Raw genomic sequence first — 20,126 nt, forward strand, 5'->3', positions numbered from 1 at the left:
AAAAGAAATTTCCTTACACATTTTCTTTTCATTTCATGTGCAGATTATACATATTCTGCTTCCATTAACAAGAAGGAGATTGTACTTTATGCAGCTCTATATTTAAGGGCAAAAGACCAAGAAGATGACAAGAGTGACCTCTCTCTTGTCTTATGATCACTGCCAGTTTGACATGACACTAATTAGACTGCCTTAATCTAAACCCAGTTAGTTCTGCATGCTTGCAGCAAAACCATTGTAAACCCTAACATAAATTGCCTTAGGCCTTTGTCTTCTTAAATCCCACCTCTCTCCCTCCACCCACAGCCCCCCATCTTTACATACCCACATGTATACATACGAAGAACCAGATCTTTAATAATCCTATCCCATTAATCTTAACAAATAAGCCCATGAGTGTCCTCTTAATATTCCTCTTCTGTAAATGTCACCAATTTCCACTACGTAATGCCGTCTGGTATGACTTGCTGGACATGGTGGGAAGTTTCCTTTCATTGTAAAAGCTTTGAAGGGACTAAAGGTCTGAAAAGGGCAAGGGAAAATTTTAAAGTACATGATGATGCTAGAGCTTGCACTATGTTTAAGTGTGAATTGAATATACTTCTCTAAATAAAAAAAAAGAAAAGAAAAGAAAAAGAAAGAATAAAGAAGATATCTTCTTGACCAGCTTATTAAAAATGGAGTCAATTAACTCAGCGAGGGGTCAGACAATACTGGGAGGAGTCTGGAAGAAGAATCAGTAAGTCAACTTTCTCTTAAACACCCAAGGGAACCCTAAGCATGAAGAAACTATAAGGATGGAAAAGATGCACAAACTAAGACCTATTTAAGAAACACCAACTTCAAATATCTATAATCACACATTAACCTCTTGAGTGACTACGCTGACGTCCAGCCAAACTGCTACTTATCATATGAAGTGCTCTCTGGTAAATGCAGGCAGCAGTTGTTGGCCATACTGGGTGTCTCCCCACCAGAGGAAGTTGTGGCCAGACATGCATGTCTGCATTCCAGTCCTCTTCTTGCAGATCCAAGGTTGTGTTTCTCCTACTGTCAAATCCTCAAGGAGGCAGCAGCTGTATTGTAAGGGCATACTAAATAAGGACATATATCTCTACCAAGTACGTAGTCAGAGACATGTGCTGAGGAGACGGTATTTCCATTCCTTTCTGTCCTGTGTAAAATGTAAATGTGCACTTGAAGGTGCATCACACCTGTGATGTTTTATATGTGGGCGACACTCGCTGACATCCTCCACGTAGCAGGCAGTAGGGCCAGAAATCCCACCCACGGTATTGAGTGAACCAGGGACTCAAAGATTCTCAAACTTGCTCTCACACACTTTTCATAACAATCCCATAGCCACTCTGTAACAGTGTCTACCATACACTGAATGACCACTCTGTGAGAATGTGAACTGGGGCTTCATTAACATTATCTCATTTTAGCCTGACCACCATCTTCCAATGCATGTATTATTTTCCCATTTTGTAGGGAATGAAATTGAGGTTCAGAGTCTAAGTAGCTTATGTAGGGTCAAATGTCTTGTGTGGACAGTGCTGGGATCAAACGCAAATGGACAGACTTCAAAGCTACTCACTATGCAAATTAGAGAAATGTGTGAGGAGAGGGATGCATAAACAATAGGGAGTGGTAGAGAGTGAGGTTAACTTAGGACAGTATATCATCTAAGGGTTAAATAAAAATACTTCTGTGGGTCAATTATGCCTGCAGTCCGCAACAGGTTATACTGCCTCTGCTTTAGGAGTCTTGGCAAATAGCCACTTTCTAGTAGCAGAGTTACAACCTATATAACACCAATCGGGGAAAATGTGGACTTAATGCATCTCTACATGAATATCATGATCAAGGAAAGAGATGATTTGGTAGAGGTCACTCAACACAGCAACCATAGATCAGAACCTGAGTCGACTTCTTATAGTTGTTACTATTTTGTTGTTAACAAACACCAGTAGTTGGTGAATTTCAGGCAGCAGTGTCTTTCTTGCTGTTGGTTTGTGTACTGATTTTCTTGGTTGAATAATGGAAAAGTCAGCGCTAATGAATATTAAAAGCCTGTAATTTAGTCAAAAACAATGTTGTCCACACTTTTTTTTCCTGAGTAATTTCAGTTGTTTTTTTTTTTTTTTTAAATCAAGCATAAATGGTAGATAATGTTCCTCTGAATGGGGCCCTTAGGCTTTCTTAGCTGAGGCTTGTTTAGCTTGCCAAGTTTAAATATTTTCTGAACTGATCCCAGAACTGAGAAGCCTTCATCACAGCACAGCATTAAAAATGATGGATGTGATACATATTTAATACAATAAAATGGCCATTTATATGCCCATACTAGACACAGGGGAAATCCTCACAGGAAAGATTTCTAAAATCAAAAGGGGCCTATTCTCTAATCGATGTGAGGGGATTTACACGGATAACTCCCATTAATGCTAATGGGTGTTATGAGCTTATATCCTCCATGCACCATTGGAAAGATACACTCAGTGCCACTCGAAAAGAAGCTGTTGCACTGACGAAAATTCTATGAGTATTCTGGGGAAGGGAAATTTGAGGAAAATGGTAGTAATGTTGCAGTCATAGTTTGCTTCATGAAGACAGGGCATTCTTCCTATGCAGAGGGGCTGTGTGGGGGGCAACTGTCACTAGGATAGGCCTTTTTGACCATGGGTCATGGTGAAGTGTGGCTGTAATATTCAGACTCAGAAGCTGCATTTTATGATGCTTTTAATTCTTAAGTGCCATGCTTGGTTAGGTGCTCAGGTAGGTTGGGGAATTGAGTGATGCTGGAAATAACTATAACAAGTAATGTCTGAATCACATGATAGCATTTGCTTCCTGTTACTCTAGGGAGAAAAAAAATAGCTGAATGTATACACCAACCTCCAAGAGAAGAGAGACAATTCTTCTGGCCTGCTTAACTAAAATGGGTTTTGGGCCTTTGTCTCTGAGGTTAGTCTGCTAGGTGTTTTTATTAAGCATTTTATGTGACAAATTGGATGAATGATGTCCTCTTGCCTGGGTTGACTTCACCCAAAGTGGACTAGTAAGAACTATTACTGAGCAGTTACTACAGTGTGGGGAAATAGGGTCTACTTACATAAATGAGTTAGAAAAAAGCTTAGGGCAGAAAGCCACCACCATGGGGTGAAAATGCCCAAGGTTAGCTAGCGAGATGTTGTAATGGGATCATGAGTAACTTGTTATATCACCTGCAGCAAATTACTTTCCATCTGGGGCCAATGTACCTTGATCACAAACTCAACTTGCACCCCCCTCCCAGACCCTTTGCTTCTTTCACACACAAGTTAATGATTACTGTCTGATTGTTTCCTCCACGTTCACGTATGCAAGATCTTGTTTTCTTCACATACACCACGTGGGTGATATCTTTGGAGCTCAGTAAATACGGAGATTAAAACCCTGTTCAGGGCTCTTGTCTACTCCTCTCTCATATTCAATTCTGCATCTGCTTTTCTGCTGGACAAGAGAGAACTCGAGACTCATAGTCTGCAACAATATAGCTGCGTTCCCCTTAGATAGTTATATTTTGCAACTATGGAAAGTGGTCCGTTTACTAGCAAAATACAATACCTAAAGACTCCAATGCAGAGAAACTCACAGTTATTCATGTATAGTATTTCTATTTAAAATAGGTATCTTTCCCTAATTTTGCAGTTTAGAAAAACTGAAACACCAAGAGGCTAGAGATCAAAAGCCACTCAGAGGAGTAGAATCACCAATTATACGACTGTCCATTCAAGTATTCTCCTTCTCTTCTGAAGACTGTTGTAGTATTTCCTCCGTGGCTATCTTGCAGCACTAATCACACATTGTATTGCTATTATCTATGTGCTTATCTCAGATGCCCTGATCCATTTCTGATTTATCGTACTGTGAGTTGTCAAACTCACAGTAGCTTCTCAATAAATGTTGAATAAATACATGGACAAATCACTAGTACCCATCTATGTCCCACTGTATCTTTCCATCTCTCATTTTTAGTGCATGCCCAATGCTGTATTCCTATGGCATTCTTTCCAGAATACATATAAACTTCTTTGAGGATAAAGAGCAGAAGGAGTTCAGGAAGTGTGAGGGTCATTTCTGAGTCTTTGAGAAGTGGATATGAACTGTCTCAGTTTGCACTGGGCTCTTACTCATTGCATAGTTCTGCAGAACCATTCTCCCTCACTCTCCACGTGAGCTCTATGCTCCACCTATAATCTGATGACTGTAACAGATCCCAGTGTTCATACGTTAAAATGCCACCCAATGGTATTCTCTCCTATTGAGCTTTTAAATCACATTCATTTTTTAGAAAGAATAATTTTGGCTAGCCTCATACACTTAGTATTTGAGGAGGGGAATTAGGTCCCACTCGTAAAGAGGCAAATGGCTTTAACTCTTTCTTCTGCATACTATTTTAAGAAAGAGACTTAGCTTAAATGGCATTACTTGAACTCTAGAAAGAAATTCTAAAATAAAATAGCTGACTATATAACAAGCCATTAAAATCCTGAAAGTTAAAAAAAAAATTACTTAGGTCTCCTAAGTGACTTAAACCAAGACAACTGCATTTGAGAGTAAGCTACTTGAAGAACTGTCATATGCTGTTCCTGTTATAATCTCTGACATTGGGCTGGAAATTGATGGGGCGCAAATATTATTTTAGTGATCAGCACACTGGCTGATCCGTTTAGTCAACTTCTTAAATAAAAGTGATATAGCCAAGCTTCTAGGTGCCAAGTAGGAAAAATAACTGGTTAATCTTCTAAACATCCACATTTTATCCCTTGGTCCTGGCATCATAGAGTCACATATATTTTCATCTATTTCTTTATTTCTCAAATGAGAGATAAAGTCCTTAAAAGTTCTACCAACACCCTTTTAGTTTATTTACACTGTTTTACTTCAGCAATTGAATAATATTAGAGAATAGCAAACAATTGTACAATTACCCAGGATGCCAAAGGAGAAGAAGAAGAAGAAGAAGAAGAAGAAGAAGAAGAAGAAGAAGCAGCAGCAGCCAGTTTTATTTTTCACTCCTGAACACCTCTTTCCTACGCAAGCCTTCCACTGACCTCCACCCATGACCCCACTAGCAGTTGTAAGTTCGGCCTGGTAAATAGTTCAGCAGTATGCAGGAGAGACACAGAGTGAAAATGAAAATTAAGCACTTTATTGACAAGAAGAATTAATACCCCAACAAAAAATAAAATCCATAGGTACTTTCTTGCTGAGGAAAAATGATGCGCAGACAACACAGACTATTGATTTGAACCAGCTGAAGTTAAAGCAGAATATTTATGGGACCTCACAGTATTTAAATGTCCTAAATTCCACTTAGTACCACTAGCTGCTAGCACTGCAGAATTCTAGCTTTGCACCCTGCAGTTTGTACTAATTGGTGGGAAATGTAGGCCTGATGTCAAAGACAACTATAATTGTCTGATGAAAATAACTTGCTTTTGACACGAGTATATGTTGCACCCCGTATATCACATCCCCCTTGCATAAGGAGGTGTTGTTTTAGATAGCCAAGGTAATTATAATTGGCTTTAATGTATCTGAAATAACCACGTATAAGAGAGTGTTGTAAGAAAGAAGAGGCTTACAATGACCTAGTAGCACTTATGACAAAATGGTTGCTCACAGGGGGAAAAAAAAAAAAAAGCCTAACTAAAAGCATAGGCTTACATGATGCAGGTTTTAGAATGTTGGAACGCTTTGATTTAGAGACGATCCTGTTTTGACCGTAATGCATTTTGTCATGTGAAGATTAAATGTGGGGGACGCTTACATTTCTCCAACTCACTGAGCTTCCACCCCAGGACTTACATTTTTTTCTCACATCAATAGACATCTTTTTAAACATTGTATTCATGTCTGCCTCTCTTGACAGCAAATAAAATTTAATAAATAAAATTCCATATGATAAATATGTTAGATTTAAGGAGCCGCCTTGATAAAGTGTGGACATTTTCAAAAATGATTTGTGAAAAACAAATAAATTTACCAGGGATAATGTGTTACCAGCTCCAAATATATTATCGATGATGCATGGAAGTATAATGACCCAAAAGAGCATTTGCACAGTTTTTCACACTGCTTAAATTACTGCCAGATAGGGAAAAAAAAACATTTTCCAGAAGTTGGACCCATTGCCTCTGTAGATCAACATCTGACTGTAGCAACATCTTGGCTTGTCACTAAATTTCAAATCAACAGCAGCCACTGATAACTTATAACAAGGAGTATTTTCACTTCACAGGCATCAAATCCCATGGCACATTTTTTATAATGTGCAGTCTTCCCTCCCGACCCCTATTTCAACCTTCTGCCAGGTTTTGAGCCTCCTGACCTTTCTAGACCCACTCCCTTACCTGAGAATCTTTTCTCTTACACAGATATTCACAGATGGATTTGGAAAGAAGTGATGGCTCCTCCTCATGTCTCTGCTCTTGGATTTTACAGCACTCATTATACTTTATACCACAAAATTTCACACCCCCTCACTTCCCCATGCCGGATTGTGAAGTTAACATTTACTTTGTGTTAAAATAAGCCAAGCAATATGCTAAATGCTTTGCATGCATTCTTTCATTGAATCCTCACATCAATTCTGTCAAATGGTTACTATTAATTAACTCCATTTTACAGATGAGGAAACAGAGTTTTGATGACAATGCCCGTGCTGTTAACAACTTAGTAACACCACCTATCCTCTGTGAAATCGGTATGTTTCTGCCACATTCATGTTTTTGCAGATTCATTATGATTACCTAACAAGAATGAGCATCATAAAGCTTCCACAATATAAAATACAATTATGATCTTTTGATAATGACAACCGAAATAGGTAATGTTTAATATTTAAGAGCTTCAAATTTTTATAATTTATAGATAACTTTGGAATATGGCAAAACTTAACACCTAGGAACTTGTATGTCGATACCCTGACGAAATCATAACAAATCCTCTGCCAAGAGGCTATAATAAATCTTAAAATAAGAAGGTAACAGAAGCATCTGGGTGTCTCAGTCAGTAAAGCATCGGACTCTTGATCTCAGCTCAAGTCATGATCTCAGAGTTCGTGGCTTCAAGCCCCACATTGGGCTCTGTGCTGGCAGCCTGGAACCTACTTGGGATTCTTTCTCTGCCCCCCCTCCACTCTGTCTGTCTGTCTGTCTCTCTCTCTGTCAAAATAAACAAACTGAAATTTTTAAAAAAAATTACAAATCAGATGCATCCATAGTGATAAAAATAGGGTTCCAGGGATGGAGAAATCCCTTGAAAACACCTTGCAAAGTACAAAATGGTCTCCTTTTGTCAGTTTTATGTATAACGTTTAAAAATTCCCAACTTTTATTTTTTGTGTATATGACCAACACACATTCATACAATTCTTATTGATACGAGTGTGTGTTTGTCCATATTTTGAAACATACTGTGAAAGAGATTTATTGATTATATCCTATTGTTTTTATTTTTATTTTTTAGTAGGAGGGAAAAAAAGCAAATTTTACTTTTGTATGTGCTCATAGAGATATAAAATTCAAAGAACTGACCAAAGCAGGCAGCTTTTAGAACTTTAGACAAAGAAACAATTTGTGAGGAGTTGACAAAACAAAGAAGTTTGGGCTTGCTGTAGAAAATTAATGAAGTAACAAGGTTTCTTTATACAACTTCTCTGCCCTGACTTCTCAACTTCCCTGCCCTGACTTCTCAACTTCCCTATCTGTGGTAATAAGGATTCCTTCTACCCTCCATGTGCGGGGAGGGCACCCTTCCTATGAGGAACTTATTTCCGAAATTTGAGCGGACGGAGAAAGGTCAGAGTATTCCTCTTGCACTGGCTATTTCTTAAGTAACTTTAATTCAAAATGATGAATATGCCCAAGTGGCATATTTTGGGGTGGCCTGCCTGGAATCCCATCAGCACTGAACTATGCTATGCTGATACATGGATCAGATTGCTTTTAAATTTTTTTTCAGAAAATCTTTAATACAAACTCTCTTCCATTCATTTATTTTTTTCTTCCAGTTTTTGCGTAAATTACGGTGAGTTAAGGTACAACGTCATATTAGTTTCAGGTGTAGAATTTAGCGATTCATCATGTACGGACGCAACCAGTGCTCGTCACAACAAATGCCCTCCTTACTGCCCATCACCCATTGAACCCGTCCCCCACCCACTTCTCCTCCAGCAACCCTCAGTTTGTTCTCTATGGTTAAGAGTCTGTTTCTTGGTTCGCCTTTCTCTCTCTTCCCCTCCCGCCAACCGTGTTCATCTGTTTTGTTTCTTATAATACTGTAGTAGAGTAGAATTAAGAAAATTAAAGAGAATTACCAGCAGTCTTCAAGGACACTGTGTCAGAGTCAGCCTCCATAGTTGGGGCATCCAGTTGTTTACACTGTGGAGTTGTGTTTGTTAAAGAAAATGCACTGAACTTCCAAGAGGCATTTGAATTAGAAAAGTACTCTAGTGCATCATACCACCATTTAGTGGGGGCCTACTTTGTATCAGACACTGTAATCAGTTTGATGTACAGATGGTTGAGAGAAATTCAAAATAATAATAATAGAAAAGGCAGCCAGAATGCATTGAGCATTTCCTATTTTATATTCACTATGCTAAGTTATTTATTCATTAATACATGCTTAGTGAGACAAATCTGGTTCTAGGTTTCAGGTAGGATCGAGGAATGAATAGAACAGACAGGAGCTACATAAGGGTAAGGACTATCATCAGCCTCTGTTTTACACACAAGAGAATTGAGCCTCAGAAGTATTTAAGAAACTTACCCAGCATCAGAAGGCAAGGAAGTCATGAAGCTAAGACTTCTCTAGTAACTTTAAAACATGCTTCCATGCTATGTGTAGTGTGGGCTTACTTCCATTGTAGTCAAAGAGGACTTTTCATACTGTTTGGGTAAGAGAAGATTAGTACTTGCCAAATCTTAAGTCCTGATAGAAATTCTTATAAAATAAACTCCCAGGGGTTTATCAAAAAGGACTATTTTAGTCATTAAATCCAAGATTAAAAATCTGAAACAAATTGTATGCTATAGGGTAGTGAAATTTAGAACTACCATTCCTTCTCGATGGAACTCTTTAGTGCAGCTTATATTAATAGGTTTTCAAAGAAGGCCATCATCATGGGGTAAGAATGAGTAAGAATAGATATCTTAGTTTCAAGCTATAGTTCTGACATTAACTTGCTATTCTAATTTTTCAGGAAAATGTAATGAGTGCCTATTAAACATCAGGCACTGAAATAAATGCTGAGGATACAGTGGTGGAAAAGAAATATCCCTGACTTTATGTAACATATAATCTAATCATGGCAATAGACATTTCATATATAGTTGAAAAATGAGAATTACAAAGAATAAGAACGGGGTGTTTTAAAGAAAGATTAACTTGAAGAATTCATTGGGAAACCAAATTTGGACTGAGGCTTCAGAGGAAGGCCACGTGGAGAAAATGAATGTTAAGCTGAAAACTTAGGGGCTAGTAGGATTGACACAGGCAAAAAGCCTTCTAGGAAGACACAAAGCCCCCAAAGACTCAGTACTGGGAAATTGGTTGGCATGTGTTAGAAACAGAGATAAAGCCAGTGTGAGCAGGGTCAAGGTGAATGGGACTGGGATGGGATTTGAGGCAAGTGATATGGCAGAACTAAATGGAATCAAAACACCAAGTCCTTACTGAAAAGTTTATATTCAGGCTGTCGGAAAGCGTGGACATAAAGCCACTTTTGTGAGCCTTTCAGTTCCTATCAACAGTAAAGTGAGATAGTGAGGTTGGACGATATGTGAGATCCCCTCCAGCCACTACATTCCATAAGGCTACATTATTTAACTCAATTCAACACTATGTAATCAACTATAATATGCCAAGTCCTGTGCTGGGGATACCAATACTGGTATGGCAAGGTGGTAGCCCAGAGTCTAGTTCCAAGGTGCCTGGAATCTATTGAGGAAAATGAAAAGAAGATGAGAGCAGGTAGCTATAACACAGTATAAAAAATGGTATCCCAGAGGAATGCATATTGCCTAAGAGCACAGTAGAAGGAATACTTGTATTATTTGTATTGTTTACTTATAAAATCTTATATAGAAGAATTATTTTAGGATTTCATATGATTGGCATAGCTTGACTAAGAAGCTCTCCATAAAGTCCTCTTCTGGGAACATTGGTTTGTCTTGGTGCTTAGCGTTCCTTCGATTAATTTGGATTTAATCATTGCCATCAGAAGCCTCTTGCTGAAGTGTAAACATAACACATTGATGCAATAGACGGTAACTCAGACATATTGGTTTCAATTTGTGAGTCAATTCAAATAATTTGGAAGAAGCTTCTTGGAATGTTGTTTGAAATTGGCATCTGGGGCCCCATTCAAACTTAATAAAATGAATGGTAAGATCAGTCCCCATGTTTAGATGGGTAGGGACGGAGAGTACTATAGATTTGCCTTCTCTGCTTTAACTCACTGCTTAGTCTGGTGTGTGACATTGTTATCCCTGAATGCATGAAATGTAGGTTTTAGTCAGTTATTTTCTGCATGGGTGTTTTTATTTATTTTGTTTTTACTTTTTACTTGCATAGTTAAATTCTTCAGGAGAAAAGGCTTTCAAAGAATGAAAGACAGGGTGGATCTGTGTGACTAGGGGAAAACCCAGATCTCCACTTGATGTCACAGCAGAAGCCTGGGCAGCCACAGTCTTGTCACACATAGGGTGTGTGAGGTTGAGAAGGATGAGGGATGAGGAAATGGTATGCAGGACACTTCAGAATCATGCTTTGCCTTCTGCATCACCATCTGCCAAAGTTGTACTCATAGAATATCAGTTTGTGCCACCTAAAATGAAATGAAAGATTCCTGGTAGTATCATGAAGGAAGGTACCATTGATGTCACAGGCAGTTTTGTTCTGATTCCATTTCTGCATCCTGTAGAAACATTTAAAAGTAGCCATTGAGTAAGCAAACCTGAGGAGAAAGGGCAAAAGAGAATGATGCCAGAAAGCCCAGAGCAATGTTTCCAGAGTTTTATCGCTTCAATAAGAGATGAGCTGTCCTAGGAATAACTAATACATTCTGACACTGTCCCCTGTTGCACATGTTAATTTTGCGTGTGGTATTGTTTTGCACAAAATAATTACATTTGATTGATAACTTCCATGCCACATTTTAACTTAATTGGAAACAGCCCAATATACACCTAAAAGAAGAAAAAGAATGCAGAAAACATGCAAGAGGAAAATATTCTCTCTCTTTGTAGTGTTCAGCCACATTCGCATGTTTAAAAAGACCTTACTTCTTCCTGTAATAGGCATTATATCCTTACATAGATCAATATTTTTTTTATCAAATAACAATTTACTATAGGCTTAAGGAAGAACAACTTTTCATGTAGTTCATATTAAGATAAGATGATATTTTATAACATAGTATTAAACATATTTATGGATTTTTGTAAGCAAAATATTATTCCCAGTGAAAATAATCTTCTAATTGATAATATTAGTAAATATAGAAAAAAAGGATTGGAAAAATAAAATTGCTTGTGCTTTTAGAACAATTTGAAAGACTGTTTCATTTTGAAAAATAACAGAACTATCTTCATTCATACTTAATTACCCTTAATTTGTTGGAATATTTTCTGTGAAAAATAACAATACAGGAGCATAAACAGCCTCATGTTCATATTCATAAGGTCATATTGTAAGAAATTATTTTCTGCTTTATTGCGGATGTAACAATTAATAACATTAAACATATTCCGACAATTTTCCTGAAACAATGAGTCACAGACGCTTCACTTCCTGCAAAATTATTATGCAAATAGTTAAAATATTGAAATGAACCTAAGAATTGATACTCTAACAGATCAGTCCTGTTATAATTTGTTGACAATGAGTAATCTATTTGAGACAAAGTGAAAGCAGCCGTAGAAGAAAACTTAATAGAAAAATTACGCCTACAGAACATTTAAATGTAGGTGCTGAATAAATTATCTATACATTAAAAGGTTCATATATTTCAAAGAAATGATGAAAAGTTTGAAAAAAAATCTGAGAAAATTTAACAAAAAGCAATAGAATTCTAAATGTGATCAAAACTACAGGAGAACTCTATTAAATGTATAACCTTGTTGCACACAAATTACTCTTTTCAGAGTCTGTTCTTTTATTGGATTGCTCTGCCATTTTATGGAATATATTTTAATGTTGTACAAAGAAAATGAATTTCACGGATTTGATTTAACAGTTTAGTTTCTTCATGTTACTCTCTTGTGCTACGATGAAAGTTTGCTCTTTTATTCAGTTATCTACTCCATTATAGGTTTGACAAGCTCTCAGAGAGAAAGAGAGAGAGAGAGAGTATGTGTGTTAGAGCTTGGGCTAGAAACTATGTATTATTCAAGTAGAGTCTTATCATTTTATCAGGAATGTTCAGCGCATGCTCCCTAAAACGGCATCTGATCGATGAAAGTTAGATTCAGCAAATCATTTGACCTGCACGCTGACAAATGACTAGCTTAGGAAGCTTTCCAGGGCTTGTGGAATATTGCCGACTAGACCAGAGAGCTGATTTGTGGAAACTATCTTCTTCTTTTTAAATTATCTTCATTGATTTTGATTCTCTTGAAATTTGGTTTATTTTGAAGCAAACGTTATTTGGGAGTATATACTATTTCTGGAAAGGGGCCTTTTAATAGAAAAGCAATGTGATGATATAAGTACATTAACAGAAACAGTCATTATAGTTATATTTTAGGAATCCAATGTTTTATGATTATCATGGCCATTATTAATATTATTACTTTAGAAGAGGCATGATATTACAAGGCCACTGAACTCAAAAGACAGTGAATGATTTGCCTTACTCCTACAATCTTGGGGCAACTCTACACTAGCAAAACATAGTCTAGATAAAGTGGATTTTGATACTAAATAACCGTCTGCCATAGCCCTATTCTTATCTTGGGATTCCATTGGAAAGAAGACCAAAGTCAAAGATTAATGGGAAAAAATAGGGCAAAGGCAACTGACAGTTTGTCTGTATGTCCATTCTTAACTCTGCCTCACGTTTTGGAATCTACCTTTTATAATGATACTGCCCTTCCACCTCAACTATGTCCACAATCATGTCGATATTCAACTTTGCCATCCTTTAGGAAAAATTAAATGTTCCAAACAAACAGACAAATAAAAGTACTGTATCAGTTGCTGAATTTAGTGAACCAGAAGAGATCCTACAGACCATCAAGTGTAAAACCTTCATTTCACCCATGAGGAAACCAGGACTCAGAAATTATTAGTGAACTTACCCAAGGTCACTGAGCTAGCTGATAGCAAAATCAAGCTCAAATCTAACAGTTCACCATGTTGCATTCCATTCTGGAAAGTCACCAGGAAGAGATATCTGCATGACAATAAGATTAGAGGATAACTGAAAGTTATTGTTTGATTTACAATCTAGATCTAGTTAGAATTTAGAAAAAGATGTATTGGAAAAGAAAAAAATATTTGTAGTTTTATACTTTTTTTTTTTTTCTGGTTTATCCTCACCCTTCTGTTATAGAGACAGAGGAATGATAAGACTGAATTTCCTTTCCTGCGTTGCAAATGATTTATAAACTGACAGAGTATCAATAATAATCTAAGAATTATCCTATGTATTTAAAAAAATCAATTCAATTAGACCATTCAAAATGTATTTAAAAAAATAAATGCTTTTGTTAGTAGCAAACTTTGGATAGCAATTACCTTCTACATTAACCTAGGCTACTTTTGACCATATCAATAATATCTTGGCACAGACCAGGCATTTGATGATAGACCAGACAACCAAATTATTTTCCTAATTACATAGAAAATATAAAACAGAGTTGAAACCAAATCATTTATCTTCGAACCCATAAGCTGGTAGGGGAAAAATATGAAGAAAATGATTACCCTAGTTAATTAAACGTGGCTGTGAAGTAGAGACTTAAGATAAAGCAGCAATTTAAGAATATCCTACCTGCAGAATCATGAGTAGGACCTATGTGGAAGGTATGTTAGGAGGAAGGAAGTGTTGAGTACAGCCTTAGGTGAAAATGATAGTAAAAAAAAGTTGTGAATTATAAGTAGATATTTTAAAGTCCAAAACTTATTTGACAGGCAAGAAAGTAAGAAAAACACAAATACAGGAAAATGAAATGCTTTGTTATGTTCACACTAATTTTAAGGGAAATCACTTAATTATTTAAAGTTCAAATAATTATACTTGGCTTCTGAAAGAAGTATGAATGGTTGAGTTTTGGATGTTAACAGGTTAACACCTATGACATTAGTTTATCTATCTGGGGCCTTGCTTATGCCTGTGGTTACACTAAGTAACATTACTATTAGTAAACCCAGATTGATTCAGGTTTTTATCTGGCAGCCATGCATATCATACAATTTTAGTTTTATTATTTTTACTTATGCAACTGTAATGAAACCTAGGAAAAATATGGAAGTTATTTCAGGCATGAAGCAGGCATTTTATGAAGATTTTTGAAGGAGGGAAAAAAAAAAAGAAGAATGTATTTCTAATCCGTGCGTTTCAAAGCTGCCACTATGGTATTCTGAATTGTCTTGTAATTAATTCTCTCTGTTTCATATGATTCTGAGACTAGTCATTTGGAGAAAATATGTAGAACTCAGTTGTCTGGCCTTTCTGAATCTATTTTTCACAGTTGCAAAGTACTGGTCAAACAAATTAAATTACCGCAGCAGTATGTAACTAATTTTATGTAAATTAAGGTGTTAATGTTCTGAATCACATTCCTGAAAATGGTCTGTTTTCTCTTGCAGCTTTTCTTCATTAATGATGCTATGAATAGTCAAATCGAAAAATTAATTCCTACAAGACTAAGTGGATAAATTGTCACCCTTTGACCCCTCAAAGAATTAGATCTAAATATAGTTTTATGGTCAGCCCACTCTACACTTGTCAGTAGCCCGACCAAATAAATCAACATTTTAAACTTAATGCAACTAGGGGTGAGATTATGTGAAATAAATTCCATCTTGTTTATATAGAGTGAGATCTTTTAGAGCTAATGGTCAAATTGTGTGATGCAGAATTAGTGTCAAGATTAGACCTTTATGGGCCGTCTTTCTGCTCCTAGTAAAAGGTACCATCTTGCCCTAGCATCTTTTCTCTGTTTGAACTTTACAGTCTCCATTTCAAAAATGATCCATATGAAGTCATGGAATATCAGTTAAATAAAATATTTATAATAGGAAATACCTAAGACAAATTGAAAGTCAGAAGAGTAAATTCATCATCTATTGAAATACTTTCCAAAGCATATAAAGAAAATCAAGAGGTTTTCTAATTACTTGGCAAACTCACATAACCCATTGATTGAATTAAAACTGTTTAGTAGAGGCAAACAGCTAAATTATTTATCTGTTAGGATTTTTATCTAGGATAATAAATGTTTGTCCACTTCCTGAAGTGCAGTGCATACAGATAACAATGCAGCACAGGGTTCCAGAAAGGTAACTGCGTCATAAGTATTGTTTCTATGATAAACGGCAGCTTGAATTTCACAAGAAATGGCTTTCCCAAGTAATTCACCATAATTGGGACCAAACTATGACCTTTCCAGGTGCCAAAAAATACTTTTTAATTTTAAAAAAATCATACATATTTTTACATCTCTTTGCAAAATGTTTCCTAACAACCATTTGATCAATCTTTTTAGAACTTCCAATATATAAATGACCTATAGATAACCCAAAACTACCAATCATTCATTCAGATAGAATGAAAAATAGTCTCTTATTTTCCATTTTCATTTTGATCTTTAAATCCATTCCTGAAACTGACAAATTTATTTTTTTTTTTTAATTTTTTTTTTCAACGTTTTTTATTTATTTTTGGGACAGAGAGAGACAGAGCATGAACGGGGGAGGGGCAGAGAGAGAGGGAGACACAGAATCGGAAACAGGCTCCAGGCTCCGAGCCATCAGCCCAGAGCCTGACGCGGGGCTCGAACTCACGGACCGCGAGATCGTGACCTGGCTGAAGTCGGACGCTTAACCGACTGCGCCACCCAGGCGCCCCTGAAACTGACAAATTTAATATGTGGAATAACAAAGGACATACTACCAATTTTAAAGAAGCGTCTCAAAACCAATAGTGGACTTCTTTAAGCAGTTAATATGATGAGTTCTAAACTGTGATCCCACTCAGGCATCCATAGCTGAAGTGTTTACTGCCATTAACAAACATATAGGTAGCCGGAGAACTACAGTGAACTGAGAGGTAACTGAAGGGAGACAACATTGATGTCTCCAAACCAGGCTGACCTGGTAATTTTACACTTAATACAGCCTGAAGAGCTGGACCCAGCCTGTCTCCTGAGCGCAGGATAAACCTAACTTGAGGAAAGAAGGAAAGGACCCACTAGTATCCTGAATGGATCCTTGGACAGAAGAAGGACATTGGTTTCAGACTAAGGAAATCGGAATAAAGTGTGAGATATTTGTTGGATATTCATGGAGTAATGCCCTTGAGAGAAAAAAAAGCATGGGAGTTGTCAGAATTAGAAAGAGAAAGGGGCGCCTGGGTGGCTCAGTCGGTTGAGCGTCCGACTTCAGCTCAGGTCACAATCTCGCGGTCTGTGAGTTCGAGCCCCGCGTTGGGCTCTGGGCTGATGGCTCGGAGCCTGGAGCCTGCTTCTGATTCTGTGTCTCCCTGCCCCTCCCCCGTTCATGCTCTGTCTCTCTCTCTCTGTCTCAAAAATAAATAAATGTTAAAAAAAAAATAAAAAAAAAAAGAGAAAGAGAACAATGTAGAGTCAAGGTTGTATTATTATTTTTCAGCTATGTAACTCATGCCTATGTAATAACCTGTGAGCATCAGCATATATTATTCCAAATACTTAAAATTTTAAAATAATTAAAGTCCTTCGAATGAAGTAAATCACAGTGAATTGTCCAACTTCCTATTGCTGTATTAGAAAATTCCTGGACTTTTTTCAAAGCCAACTGCACTGGGGCTGGAAGGGCATCAGAGGAACTCACCCAGGGAGATCCATGGAAAGGCATTCAGCTCCCAGCTCACAAACCAGGCCTGGGTTCTAACTGTAAATCTCCAAGCACTTTTCATACATTACGTATAATACCCTTTAAGACATGTTGGCTGAGGACTCTTTTTAAAATATATATATGTATTTATTTCCTTTAAATCAATAATGCCTTTCTAGCACTCAGTACTAATATACCTTATGCTTCCATAACACCTCTTTTAAATAATATGTTCAAAATACATTAATTCATCCTTTGACCCATAGGAAGTAGATTTGATTATATTTCTTCATATACCTCACATTACCTAGAATAATGCCTTGACTAGAAGCATCTTTTTCTAGTGATAAAGACACGGGATACAAAATCAAAAGAAGCCATATTGAGTCCTGGCACCAAGCCACACTGGGATAAATTTGTGTAAATCATTTAACCTCCAAGAGTCTGCTTACTCATCTTATAGTTCTGAGAAATTAAGTGAAAAATAAATATGAAGGCATTTGTAAATTATTAGTGAATTAGTAAAGTTAATTCATTTATCTATTCAAAAAGAATCATAGTACTAATGTGTGCCAGCCATGTGCTAGGTGCTGGGGATACATCATAAACAAGTGTTGGTTCCTCCTTCTAAGGAACTCATGGTTTAGTTGAGCAAATAGACATTATACAAGTAATAATAGGCATGGTGATGGTTGTGACAAGAGGTCCAGAGTACATGGGTCCATCTATGTGGCTGGAAAACAAGCTTACTGAAGGTAAAAAATCAGCTTATGGTAGCTACTCAAATTCAGGTGATAAATAAATGATAAGGCTAGGTGAAGGTAAAAACCCGTTTTTTTTTTAAATTTAATGTTTACTTATTTATTTTGAGAGAGGAGGAGCAGAGAGAGAGGGGGGAGAGAATCCCAAGCAGGCTTTGTGCTGTCAGCTCAGGGCTGGATTCCGTGAACCGTGAGATCTGACCTAAGCCAAAGCCAAGAGTCGGACACTTAACTGAGTGAGCCACCCAGGTACCCCAACCCTGTTATTTTATTTTTAATTTTATTTATTTATTTTTGATAGAGAGAGAGAGAGAGAGAGAGACTTGGGAAGGAGAAGAAAGAGCAAAAGAAAGAATCCCAAGCAGGCTCTGCGCTGTCAGCACAGAACCCAATGCAGGGCTTGATCTCACAAACTGTGAGATCATGACCTGAGCTCAAACCAAAAGTCTGACACTTAACTGAGTGAGCCACCCGGGTGTCCCAAACCTGTTTTTTTTTGTTTTTTTTTTTGAAGGCCAAGCAGAAATGTATTGAAAGAACTAAAAAGAGAACCTAGAAATTTAAATTCTTTGTCTGATAGTACAACCAGTAGGTTGTAGCTCCCAAAAATTTGATAAACTGGCGGGTAGAAATAAAGAATGAGATATCTGTTTATAATGTAGCTCATGGGTGATGTCTGCTTTCAAAGTAGATAGTTAATCACATTATATTAGACATTGTTGTAATATTCAGCGCCCTTGAACTGCCCTTGTAGAAAGTTAGACTCTCTTCTAACAATGTCTATTTAGCACTTCATTTAAATTAAACACTCTAAATGGAAACCCAGTTCATCCTGAAAACTTCATTGTAGTGTACTTTGTTATAGGAAAGTCAAATTATATTAACTGAACAAAAAATATCATAACAACTTAATACAAATGTTAAGATGGAAGAGCAAAGAAGAAATCAAGGATCACTGAGCCCCTCCTATGCTCCGGGTGATGTGTGGGTATGCTTTCACGTGTATTACTTGCCTTAATCTTGTTTAAAAGGTGCATTTCTCAGCCAGAGTGATAAGTCATGACTTTGAAATGATGTCATGAGAATGGCACACTTTACCACCGTCCTCTTTTTTTTAAGTTTATTTTTATTTTGAGAGAGAGAGGGTGCGTGCAAGTGGGGAAGGGGCAGAGAGAGAGAGGGAAAGTGAGAGAATCCCATGTAGGCTCTTCACCAGCAGTGCAGAACCTGATGGGGGGCTCGAACTCACGAACCATGAGATCATGATCTGAGCCGAAGTCAGACGCTTAACCAACTGAGCCACCCGGGCATCCCAGTTTTTCTAAAAACAAAACAAAACAAAACAAAACAAAACAAAACAAAACAAAACAAAAACCACAGTTATAAGGCCATCAGATAAATTTCAATAGAGGGGCATCCTACAAAATATCTGACCGGTGTACCTCAAAACTGTCAAGGTTATAACAAACAAGGAAATGCTGAGAAACTGTTGTGGTCAAATGAAACATAAGGAAACATGTAGACTAGATGTAATGTGGTATCCTGGATGGGATCCTGGGACAGAAGAAGGTCATTGGTTTCAAACTAAGGAAATCTGAATAAAGTGTGGACTCTAGTTAGTAATAACATACCAGTAGTGGTTCATTAATTGTAACAAACATACCATACAAATGTAAGATATTAATAATAGGGGAAATTAGGTTTAGATTATAAGGGAATTCTGTACTATCTTTGTAACTTCTCTATAAATATAAAACTGTTCTAAATAAATTTCATTCTAAAAAATGTACGTTTTATTAATCTCATTTTACAAATGAGGAAAATTTAAGTGATTTCTCTAACATTACATAGCTAGTAAGACATTAATTTCAGCTTGGTGGCATGCAGGACGAAGAGTTGGCATTTTCCACGAGAGAAAAGCAGCAGCAGCTCTTACAGAAAGTCCTGGCAGCCACTGACCTGGATGCTGAGGAAGAGGTGGTGGCAGGAGAATTTGGTTCCAAATCCAGCCAGGTATCTCAGCACTTTGGCACAATGAGCTCTGTATCTGGGACCGACCACCCCGTGTACATGGAATTCTGCTCTTCATGGGGCAAGACCCACGAAGCACGTGCACCCACTCTTCAAGCGATTCAGAAAATGATGTCCACAGGGTCACACAGGTCAAGCCTGGGTGCTCAGCACCAAAGCTGGATAGGAATTTTCCACATCATTTTCTTTCCTCTAGCATTGACCAAAGTGATCTAGGTGCAGTGTTTGTTAACTGTG

At 37.2% G+C, this 20,126-nt stretch overlaps 1 long non-coding RNA gene across 2 annotated transcripts in view; it reads left to right on the forward strand.

Moving 5' to 3' along the window:
• The window catches only part of LOC131516781 (uncharacterized), a 224,919-nt gene extending 209,813 nt beyond the window's left edge, over positions 1-15,106 (forward strand). For both annotated transcript variants that reach the window (XR_009264236.1, XR_009264235.1), the window contains exon 3: positions 14,872-15,106. This is a non-coding gene — a long non-coding RNA (uncharacterized LOC131516781). The remainder of the gene's footprint in view (positions 1-14,871) is intronic.
• Positions 15,107-20,126: the final 5,020 nt, after the last annotated feature.

The sequence above is a fragment of the Neofelis nebulosa genome, chromosome 7 (genome assembly GCF_028018385.1).
Source record: "Neofelis nebulosa isolate mNeoNeb1 chromosome 7, mNeoNeb1.pri, whole genome shotgun sequence".
NCBI lineage: Eukaryota > Metazoa > Chordata > Mammalia > Carnivora > Felidae > Neofelis > Neofelis nebulosa.